Below are 10,870 nucleotides of genomic sequence, written 5' to 3' on the forward strand. Positions count from 1 at the left end.
AGAATATGTGTCCATCTAATGCTATTAGAAATAAAAATCCCTATGAAATGTGGTATGGCCACATTCCTTCGGTAAAGCATCTCATGGTCTTTGGTTCCACATGTTATGCCTTGATACCAAAAGTACATAGAAACAAACTTGGTGCAAGGAGTCGTAAGTGTATATTCTTGGGGTATTCAAGTACCTCCAAAGCATACTATCTCTAAGATGAAGTTAATATAAAGTTTGTTGTATCTAGAGATGTAATCTTTCTTGAATCATCCAAAACTAACAATGTTGTTGAGTGACAACTTGATCGCTTGGATAGATTTGGACATGCAAAATAATTTCAAGAATTTGATAATCAGATTCCACATCTTGAAGGGGGGATTCCTATATTGGATCAATCTCTCCCCCACATGGAACTCCAACCACTAATGATACTTTGAGTGACGTGATTGATAGAATTGGGAGACTCAATCTTGATTTAGTCCCAACTCAATCAACTGAGAAGATTGGACCATCTCAGAAAGGTCCCCCCAAAGTGGTTGAAAAGGACACTTGAAAGTGTTCAACTTGATGAGGTTGGAAAGACAGGAACAATAAATTCAACTAGGCAAAATGGAGGTGATGTAGATGATTTTGATTCCCCTGTTGATATGGATGTTTCTTATAATTGTGAACTTAATTTGTCTACAGATTGTGAACCAAATTCCTTCAAAGAAGCTGCTTCTCTGATGAATGGAAAGAAGCGATGAAAAATGAGTATGATGCCGTGATAAAGAATGGCACTTGGAAGCTGGTTGATCCCCCATTGGGAACCAAACCAATTGGCTACAAGTGGGTCTACAAGAACAAGAATAAAGCTGATGGCTCACTTGACAAGCTCAAATCCAAGCTTTTGGCAAAAGGTTTTGCACAGAAGGAAGGGGTCGATTATGAGGAGAATTCCCCCCCCCCACAACAAAATGGGCTACCATCCAGACACTCTTTGCATTAACAACTCAGAACGATTGGAAATTCCATCAAATGGATGTAAAAAATGCTTTCTTGAATGGAGATATGAAAGAGAATGTTTTTATGTCCAAGACTAAAGGATTTGTTGTGAAGGGACATGAACATAAAGTATGCAAACTTGTGAAACCATTGTATGGCCTCAACCAAGCACCACGATCCTGGTATGAAAAGTTAACTGAGCATCTTCTGAAACTCAACTTCAAACATTATGATCTCGATGATGCAACTTCGTTGTCAAGAAAGTTGGAAAAACAATTGTATATCTTGTGGTATATGTAGATTATCTTTTGATGACAGGGAATAATGAGAGCTACGTTGCATCCATAATAAGGAATTGAGGAAAGGTTTTGAAATGACTGAATTGGGATATGTTCACTACTATCTTGGTATTGAAGTAACTCAACATCTTAAGTCTATATTCCTCTCTCAAAAGAAGTACATTGGAGATATGTTGAACATGTTTGGCATGGCTGAGTGCAATCCTTTTACTACTCCAATGGAACAAAAATTAAATCTCACATCCATTGAAGGAAAGGAATTTGAGGATGAAACAAAGTATAGACAACTTATAGGAAGTCTCAATTACCTGACTACTACCAAGCCAGAAATTTCGTTTGCTATTGGAATCCTCTCCAGGTTTATGCAAAAGCCTTGTGAGGGACATTGGCCTACTGCAAAAAGAGTTCTAAAGTACTTGAAGGGAACTCAAGACTTTGGACTCAAGTATACACATGTGGGTGACTTCAGGTTGATTGGATACTCTGATTTAGACTTCGATGGGGACAAAGAAACTGTTACTTTTGGTTATGCTATGAGTCTTGGATCGGGAGCTGTCTCTTGGGGATCATGCAAACAATCAGTTCCTAGAGATTCCACAATAGAGGAAGAATATGTGGCAGCAGCTGAGGCAACAAAATAAATTGTTTGGCTCAGGAAAATTCTAGAATATTTGTAGGTAAAACAAGTACATTCAACTCCACTCATGATTGACAACAACTCTGCAACAAATTTGGTCAAGAACCCAAAGTTGCATGATCGAATGAAGCATATCAATACAAAATACCATCTGATTGGACATCATGTTGAGTCTAAGACAATCCATTTATGCCATTGTTCCACTAATGGGCAGATTGCAAACATCTTCACCAAAGCGCTTGGAAGAGAAAAACTTGAAAGATTCAAAACGGTGCTTGGACCCACCAACATCCCTTCAGATTAAGGGGGGGAATGTTGACACCTAATCATGGGGATTGGGTGAACACTTGTAAATAATTTAAATAGTAAATAATGGAAAGTGAAGAGTCATTGGGAGGTGAAACCCAAGAGTCACCACCTCATATATATAACCATGAGTAATCTTAATGAATAAACAAAATTGATTTGAGGAGTTACCTCCTGGCCTGACAGATGAAAGAAAGATTTGGTTCAACATAGTCGATGATCGGGTGTTTCGTGAAAGTCCCATAACTGGTCAACTTATGTAATCATTAATAAGAGCTCTCTTTCTCCTTGGTATTTTATGGGTAAATATACTTGTTTATATGTGCCTTATATGGCTATTATATCCCAAATATTTCTATTGGTTATATGCTAGTTATGAATGAGTTTTATGACAATGAAAATGTATGGCTCTCATCATGTTTTGGTTAATCACTAAATGTAAAATGAATATGTGACTTAATAGATGGTAATAAAGTTATTGTGACAAGGCATCAATGCTTCTTAGTGATTCTCAGATAAGTATGAGACCCTTATTCTCACATATTGTTGTTTAAACCTGTAGAATGCATATTTGTGACATGTTTGACGAAATTCCTATCATGGATAGTAGGGGTCCAGTCAAGTCCTTGTTCAAGTAATTACATTTTTATCATTATTCTGATGTTATATTTCATTTCTGGAAGTGTCATGGAGTTCTGGGAAGTGACCTGAGCCCTAGCCTGAAAAAGTGGCACCTAATTTAGAGTCGTAGGCACAAAACTTCTTGGAAAAGTCCCCAGTCATAGGCATACCCATGTCGTGCGAGCGTCTGGGGGGTCCCAGTCACACTCATGCCCATGTCATGGGAGAAAATGGGGGATTATTGCAGAAAAAAAGTTAGTTTGTCTACGGGGCTAGTCACCTGGAAGGTTTGGATGGATCCTGGGGGTTCTGCAGTAGATCTGGAAGGTATGTGTTGTTGTGTTCTGTCGGTTCCACTTCCTTAACTGACACATGGGGAGTTGAATCATATCATAGTAACTATTTGTCACATGTTTACCCTGGTTGTCCAGTTACTTGGGTAGATGTGGGAGGAGTGTGTTACATGGCAGAGGCTAATAAGTAGTTGAATCCAAGTAAAATGGAGGTAGATTGGAAGTTAGATCCTTTTTTTTTTTTTTTTTAAAATTCAGGAGGACAATTGCAATGAGGTTTTAACTAGTTTCTTCAAATAAAATGAAGAGGATATCGTCCAAACTGAATAACTATAGTTCACTTTTAAAAAGGATAATTAAGAAATCTTTGTATCTTGGTCCCATATTGTCCTAATTGAAAATTTATAGTTCACTCTTAAAAATGTTCTAATTGAGAAATCTTTGGATTTTGGCCCCACTTACAATGTAAGTTGTTCGTTCTTTCAGTGTTTAGAATGATATCTTACTCTCTTTATAATTATTTGTAGCATAAATTTCTCCTATATTTTTAATTAATTATACTATGAATTTTTTAGTTTATTTTAATTTTCTATAAAGAATTATATAAATTTAATAAAAATATATTAAACATTTAATTAAATTAAAAAGGTTCAAAACGGATTTTAATATTCACATTCAATTTAACATAACATAATTTTCATTTTCTAAATCTTTTCACATAAATATGTCATTCATAAAATTTGAACGAAGCAATGGTTCCTATATAAAATACTTATAAAACAACCATATTCTACATAAATAAAAACTAATAAATTCCATTGATATATAATTCTATAAATATTTCTAAATTGAATAATATAAAAGTTATAGTTTGAGTGAGTTTTACGGTTAACAACATGTGCTTCCTTGTAAGAGGTCACAAGTTCAAGTCCAAAAGGGGTAGAGTATGTACACCTCTATATAATTTAGCAATCAAATAGTTGCACAAAGGGTCTCATACACCAATTTTCTTTTTGGCTTGACTATGACATCATCATCATACACCAATTTTGTTTCTGGCTTGAATATGACATCATCATCATACATTAATTTTGTGTCTAGTATCATATCCATCATCATCATACACCAATTTAGTGTCTAGATCACCATACAACAATTTGATGCCAATCATTATCATTGTCTTCGTCATCACCATAATGTATCATCACCATTGTACAACAATTTGGGGTCCATAATCATCATCATCAAGCTAAAGCCTAAAATAATTAAATAAACTGCATCATTCATCATCATCACGCATCATGATTACCATCATCATCATCATACAACAATATGGCATCCATCATCATCGTCATCATAATCATCCAACTAAAGCTTAAAATAATTAAACAAAATGTATCATCATTATCTCAGTCAAATCATTGCATGGGGGGTCCTCATACACCAACTTTGTGTCTCGAATCATCATCATAATAGAATAATTTTGTGTCCATATCATCATCATCATCACCACCATCCAACTAAAGCGTAAAATAATTCAATAAAATGCATCATCGCCATTGTCATTATCAGTTTTGTAAATGTTATTATTTTTGTAATACATTAGTAAATTGATATTAAACAAGTTGGTTGTTATTGCTAATATTATTGAGAGGTTTTGTATATCTTGTAATACTTTAAGTTATTTTTAATTTTATTATAAAATAAAGAGTAAGCGATCTTCTTATGAGAATAATGTATGGTACAACCTCAATGGAGTAGTAATTAAGAATATGCATTTCTTCCCAAGAAGTCATCACTTCAAATCTAGAAGGGGTAGGTTGTGTACACCTCCATAAATTTTAGCAATTCAAATCGTTGTGCAAAGGGGCCCCTTGTCCCAAAAACAAAGGGGTCCCATACACCTATTTAATGTCTGGTTTCACCGTGACCTTAAAATTTACTTATCATAATCATCATCATCATCATCAATTCATTTTTTTTTACTCTTATAGAATGAGAGTTTTCAAAATGATATCATAGTATATTATAACTTAGTTTACTGATCTAATGTTCAATCATCTTTCAAATTTGGTTTTCAGTTTAAGTGTTTTTTAAGTTTGTACAAAATTTATTTTATTTTTGGGGTCAAAATTATGAATTAATTGACAATATGACCTTGATGATTGGTACCCTTGAAAATTAAAAACATAAAATTGACTATAGATCTAAAAGTGGTATTACATTTTGGTTCTTTGTTTTTTTAATTTATTTTGATTTTTTTGAATAATTAACATTTTAAAAAATTAAAATGAGAAAAACACACACACATACACACATATATGTGCCGGGGGGGAGAGGGGGAATGGGGGGTGTTGAGGTGGTCATTGTGAAAATCAATTAAAAAAGAAACCACCTTTCTGTTTAAAAAAAGCTAAAAAAACATTTCTTTTTAAAAGAATATGAATGCTATAGATTTGGGTCATTCTGTTGTTTGTCATCCATCTCAATGCTTTCAGAGTGGAAAAAGTGGAGGAATCAACTCAGGGGATTGCTTTTACCAGTGAGACCAAGTTTGAAAAAATAGGGTCTAAAACCTTCCAAGAGCGTTTTGAGGCATCAAACAATGTTTTGTGGGTGGGGGGGGGGGAGGGTGGGTGTAAAACTTTGTTGCTTTAGTGTGACATATTTTCATGCTATTCTACAGGTAAAGAAATTTTCCATGACACAAGAATCACATCAGTCAAAGTCTGTATGCGAAATTTATCCCACTTAGAATTTGACCTTCCTATTTTCATCACCATAGTTCGAGAGGATGCCACGTCAGCCCCCATTATTCATATGATGTAGAAGAATCTAAAAGAGTCCATATTGTAACTCTGGTTAAGAGTTGAGGTAGTTAAACCTAACCACTAGTAGGCTATCAGGTTGTGTTATAACTAGGCCACTAGGAGGAAAAATGGGTTCCATTCTTTCAAGTGCATTTGTTCCATAACTAAGAAAAAATAGCTAAGAGGGATAGGAAGTAGAGCACACAGAGAGGATTTGTGCATTGTAGTAACCCACAAGCCACATGCCATACTTCTTTGTACTTACAACCATATTTCCATTCAGAGAAAGAGAGCAGAGCGACCTCACCTTCCAGTTGGGTTTTTCTCCCGAAAGGGTTTCCCAGAGCATATCTTGTGTCAAATGTGTGTGTGAGATTTTATTTTTCCATTCCCTATTTTCTACATAATTTTAGTTCACATGCATGCACTATTAACAATAAATCTATATATCTAGAAATCTAATAAATCTATAATAATGTAGAATTTCACATTTTAAATATAATTTCATCAGATTTGTTATGAAAAATTGTCTAGTGGAATATCCATGGTAGTTTGAAGATCAAGGAAAAACATTTTTTTTTAAATCAACCCTTCAAATATAAAATAAAAAATAAAAATAAAAAAAAAATGTTAGACTAGTGTCATTAAATCCTATCTTCCTCTCACTGCACTTTTATTCCTATTTGATATAACACTTATTTGCAATTTTATAAGAAAGATCAACCAATAATTTTTGATTAATTTATTTTTATGTCTGCAACCTCTGCTTCTAGGGTTTTTGTCTCACTCGTCAATGCATTTCCCTCCAATGGATCCCCCATGGTGGGTTGGAGGAGACCCTTCCTAAAGAAACGTAGTTGCTTCCAAATCCAATTAGGCTACCTCCCGTAAATTCAATAATTCATCAACTCACAAACCAAAACCAGAGGTGAACCCATCTAATATGACTAGTAATGAAGTTGTAGCCACTACCTTAGATACTCTAGAAATGAACAATCCAAAAGGTAATGGTTCCTATCTTCCTCACACAATCAAATCTCTTTTCTTGGAAATCTAATTAGAAAAAACAGGGGTAAAAATTGAATACATGAGAGAGCATGCGGTAATATGGAAATTTGTAGGTCTTTGGTCCTTAAAAAAAACCATGCTTAGTTGGATCCAGAAGAACTAGAGATTCATATGGGATCTTGACCTCAAGTTGAGTTCCAAAGTTTTCTTCATGGCCATATTCAACAATATAAAGGATAAATATTTCTTATTTCAAGGAGGACCGTATTGATTTAAGAAGCCATGGGTTTAGAGATTCCACCCTTACATCAAGGACTTTTCTATAGCCCTAGTCTAGATCCATCGTTATTCTCTTCCTTAGGATTTTTAGGACCTTGAAATTTTAGAAAGCATTGGTAATTCCATAAGGAATTTGTTTATGATCTCAAATATCACAAAGCAAGGTCAATACACTTGCTATTCCCACCTTTGTGCTTATCTAGACACATCCAAGCCCCTCCTAGAAAGCATTCAATTGAGTAGTGAAGATGAAATATGGGAACAACCAATAGATTATTAGAAAATCCCCTTTAGATGTTGAAAAATGCCACAAATATGGCCATCTATTCTAAGAATGTTCAACAACCCAAGTCCAACAAAATGCACAAGTAAATATGTCCTCAGATCAAGATGGGTTTACTAGGGTCACCCTAAGATAACGTTGCTAGCTCATCGATAACCATATGCTAAATTGTAGTCTGCTGATCATCATCCTTTCAAATATGCAAAGAAACATGGGTTATCAAGTTGCATAAGAAATGCTCCCCTAGGACTACGCTTCATTAATTAATAATTCACAAAGACATGACAAATAGATATACCTTCGTTGCTTGAGATACAAATTAACCGTGCAAGGACATGAAATAGGTGAAGGAAAGGGGTAAAAAGGCAGGTAAAAAGTAGGAAAATTTAGCAACCAACATCTCCCCCCAACTAGCTTTTCTGCATGTCCTCATGCAACTCGTTTTCTGCGCAGGTCTGGGTTGGAACCACTGTGATTGGCATGAAGCTGTGCAAGGTTGTATCTCGTGGCCATTTTTGTCCTGGGAAGTTTGAAACCATTAGTACAAATGATGTCCTTCCACCAATATTCTTCTGTCACATAGGCTGGTGTGTTCTTCTAAGAATGCAACCAAATAATGGGAAACTGAAATCTCAAACCTATCTATGGGGTCCCATAGTGTCATATGCATGCGATATATCATAGAATTTTCTCCAAATCCCGAGCGAGATTAGGGCCCCAAAAGGTTCACGTAGCCTCACTAATGTTGACAAAAACATCCATCGTCTCTGATAGGCATCCCATGCTTCCTCCTGGCAAATAAGGATCTGCATTGTACACATGTCAACACACCATTTCTGTGTTTTCAACATTTGGTATTTTTGTCCTTCCAGCTGCAGAAAGGTGTGATGCCTGTTATAAATGTCCACTGATTGACAATGTTCCATTTCGATCACAAGTGGCCGATTTCCTTGATTCTCTTCGAATGTGTCAAAGGATTTCTTCCATTTAACGTGATTAATCGTGAAGAAAGTAAATGCTCTCAGCTAGATGTATCCCACGAATAGCACTGAATTGAACAATTGATCATTCTCTAGAATGTAATTGTGCATGTAGAGTTCACATATCAAGTGCTAGTTTAGTAGATTGTGAGCCCTCAGGATCCACAGGAATTGCATAGGATCTTCCATGTCATGGCTAATTTCTTGGTGGGTAATTTCCAGATACAAAAAAAAAATATTTCTCATGAAGAAACAAAGCATAGCTATTAGCATGAGGTCGGCATGCCATTACCTACTGTGTTAGGACAAACATTTCATCCTTGTCCACCTTCAGTAACTGCACTTGCCCTTCTAATTATTCAATCATTTTTTGTTGTTTCTACTTAGATTTCTCTATCTGGGTGACATGATTAGCCACCACTCTTGCTTCTTGTTCCCTAATTCCTTTCACCTCTTCGCAATGAGCTTCCAAAGAGATGGATCCCCGTTGAAGATGAGACACAGTGGTTTTCCATTTCTGAATCTCTGCGGTTAGCAAAAACTCTCGAGACTTAATCAAATGAATAAATGACTCAGTCTATGTGGTTGCTGAGGTTGCCAGCCTATCGTCCATCTGTACTACTGTTGATGCTGTTTCAGCTCCAAGAGTCATGAAAACTTGACCAACGTTCCTCTTTTGCTTTCTCGCCCGTCTCTGCAAACGTAATACTTTCCTCCTCAACTTAATAATTTCCATTTTTAATTGCATGTTTTCTCTGAAAAGTGACCGATACCTGTCCTTGATGGGGGCTCTCCTTTTTGCACATTGTTCAATGAACTCATCAAATATTTCTTGTTTGACCCTTATCTCTTCCATTTGTCCAACAACTCGAGGGGTGGCTCTAGTGCCTTCTTCTGTAGGTTCCGATACCTCCACATTTCCTCCAAATGGCTTCGAAACCACTATAGGTCTCTAAGGAGTAGTATCCTCAATGTTTTCTTCCTGTGGAAACTTTATTGCCATGTTTCTCCTTCCACTTGCTCAGGAATTGATTATGGCCCTTGTGGGTCAGTACCAATAACCATATCTCTTTCCAACTACTCGGGGGGTGTCAGTGAAACATCATCGACAATAATTTCTTCAAATTGCTCACAAATCGACACTGGTTCTTGTGTAACAATATTGAAAATAATTTGCTCACCGGTTGACATTGGTTCTTGTGTGACCGTCTCAATAATGATTTCTTTAATTTTATCACTGGTTGACACTTGTTCTTATGTAACAGTGTCCACAATGATTTCTTCACTTTGCTCCCTAGTTGAAACTGGTTCTTGTGTAACAGTGTCAAGGGTAGATTCTTCTTCCATTGGCTCAGTGGTTGACATTGGTTATTATGTATTAGTGTCAAGGATAGATTCTTCCCCCATTGGCCCAATGGTTGAGACTGGTTCTTGTGTTACAATGTCAACAATGATTCTTCTCTTGTAATTTCTCCTACAAACTTTAATACTGGAGGAGAGATTCTTTCTCTTACTGTGTTGGTAGGAAAGAGGAATTTCCTTGCCCCTTTTGGTAGGGAAGTGGGGAGTAGATGACGAGGGATAACCTCATTAATTTCCATTCTTCCAACACCTTTTGCCTCAGTTTCTCTAGTTTCATCTCCATCCCCTGTATCAGCTAGTTGTTTTGTCCTTCCTTCGTCACTTCCTTCCTCTGCTTATTCTATCGCTTGTTCCCCTAACTTGCCCAATTGTTCAACAAATGACACTTGTTCTTGTGTAAAAACATCGACTACAACTTGTTCATTTTCCGGTAATTCTTCCTCTGCTTCCTCCATCGCATGTTCCCCCAATTTCCCCAATTGTCCAGCGGTTAACGCCGTTTCTTGTGTAACAGCGTTGACCGTGGCTTATTCCTCTACCAACAATTCTTCCTCGACCCTTAATTAAATTATAGCCGCAAGCTCTTCTTCCACTAATTCAATGAATTGTGGCCAAGTCACGGGGGTCTATGACAGGGCATGCACCACCAACAGCTTGACAAGCCCATGGTTTGTGAGTACTCCCAATGCTTGGCATGACTAGCACGCAGATCGTGCCATTAATTGAAGATTGTTCCAAAGGAAAAATGACATATCTAGAGAATGCACTTGACGGAACTGAAGACATGCAAGAAGCTTAAAATGATATTTAAATAGAGTGGAAAGCTGACCTTCACAAGTGATGTATCGCATGACGAAGTATGCAACCTTGGCCCATGGGTGTGACAAAGATTTTCGATCATATCCTCTCCCCCTCTGAACCATAGTTTCTCCTGCCTACAAGAACAATTCCGGAAATTCTGGCAAGGGTGTTCTCTGGGAAAACCATTTCTTCCCTCCTTATGACAATACACTAACA

This window comes from Pinus tabuliformis, chromosome 7 (assembly GCF_031772625.1).
Source record: "Pinus tabuliformis cultivar Carrire ecotype Pingquan chromosome 7, CPIR1, whole genome shotgun sequence".
Classification (NCBI taxonomy): domain Eukaryota; kingdom Viridiplantae; phylum Streptophyta; class Pinopsida; order Pinales; family Pinaceae; genus Pinus; species Pinus tabuliformis.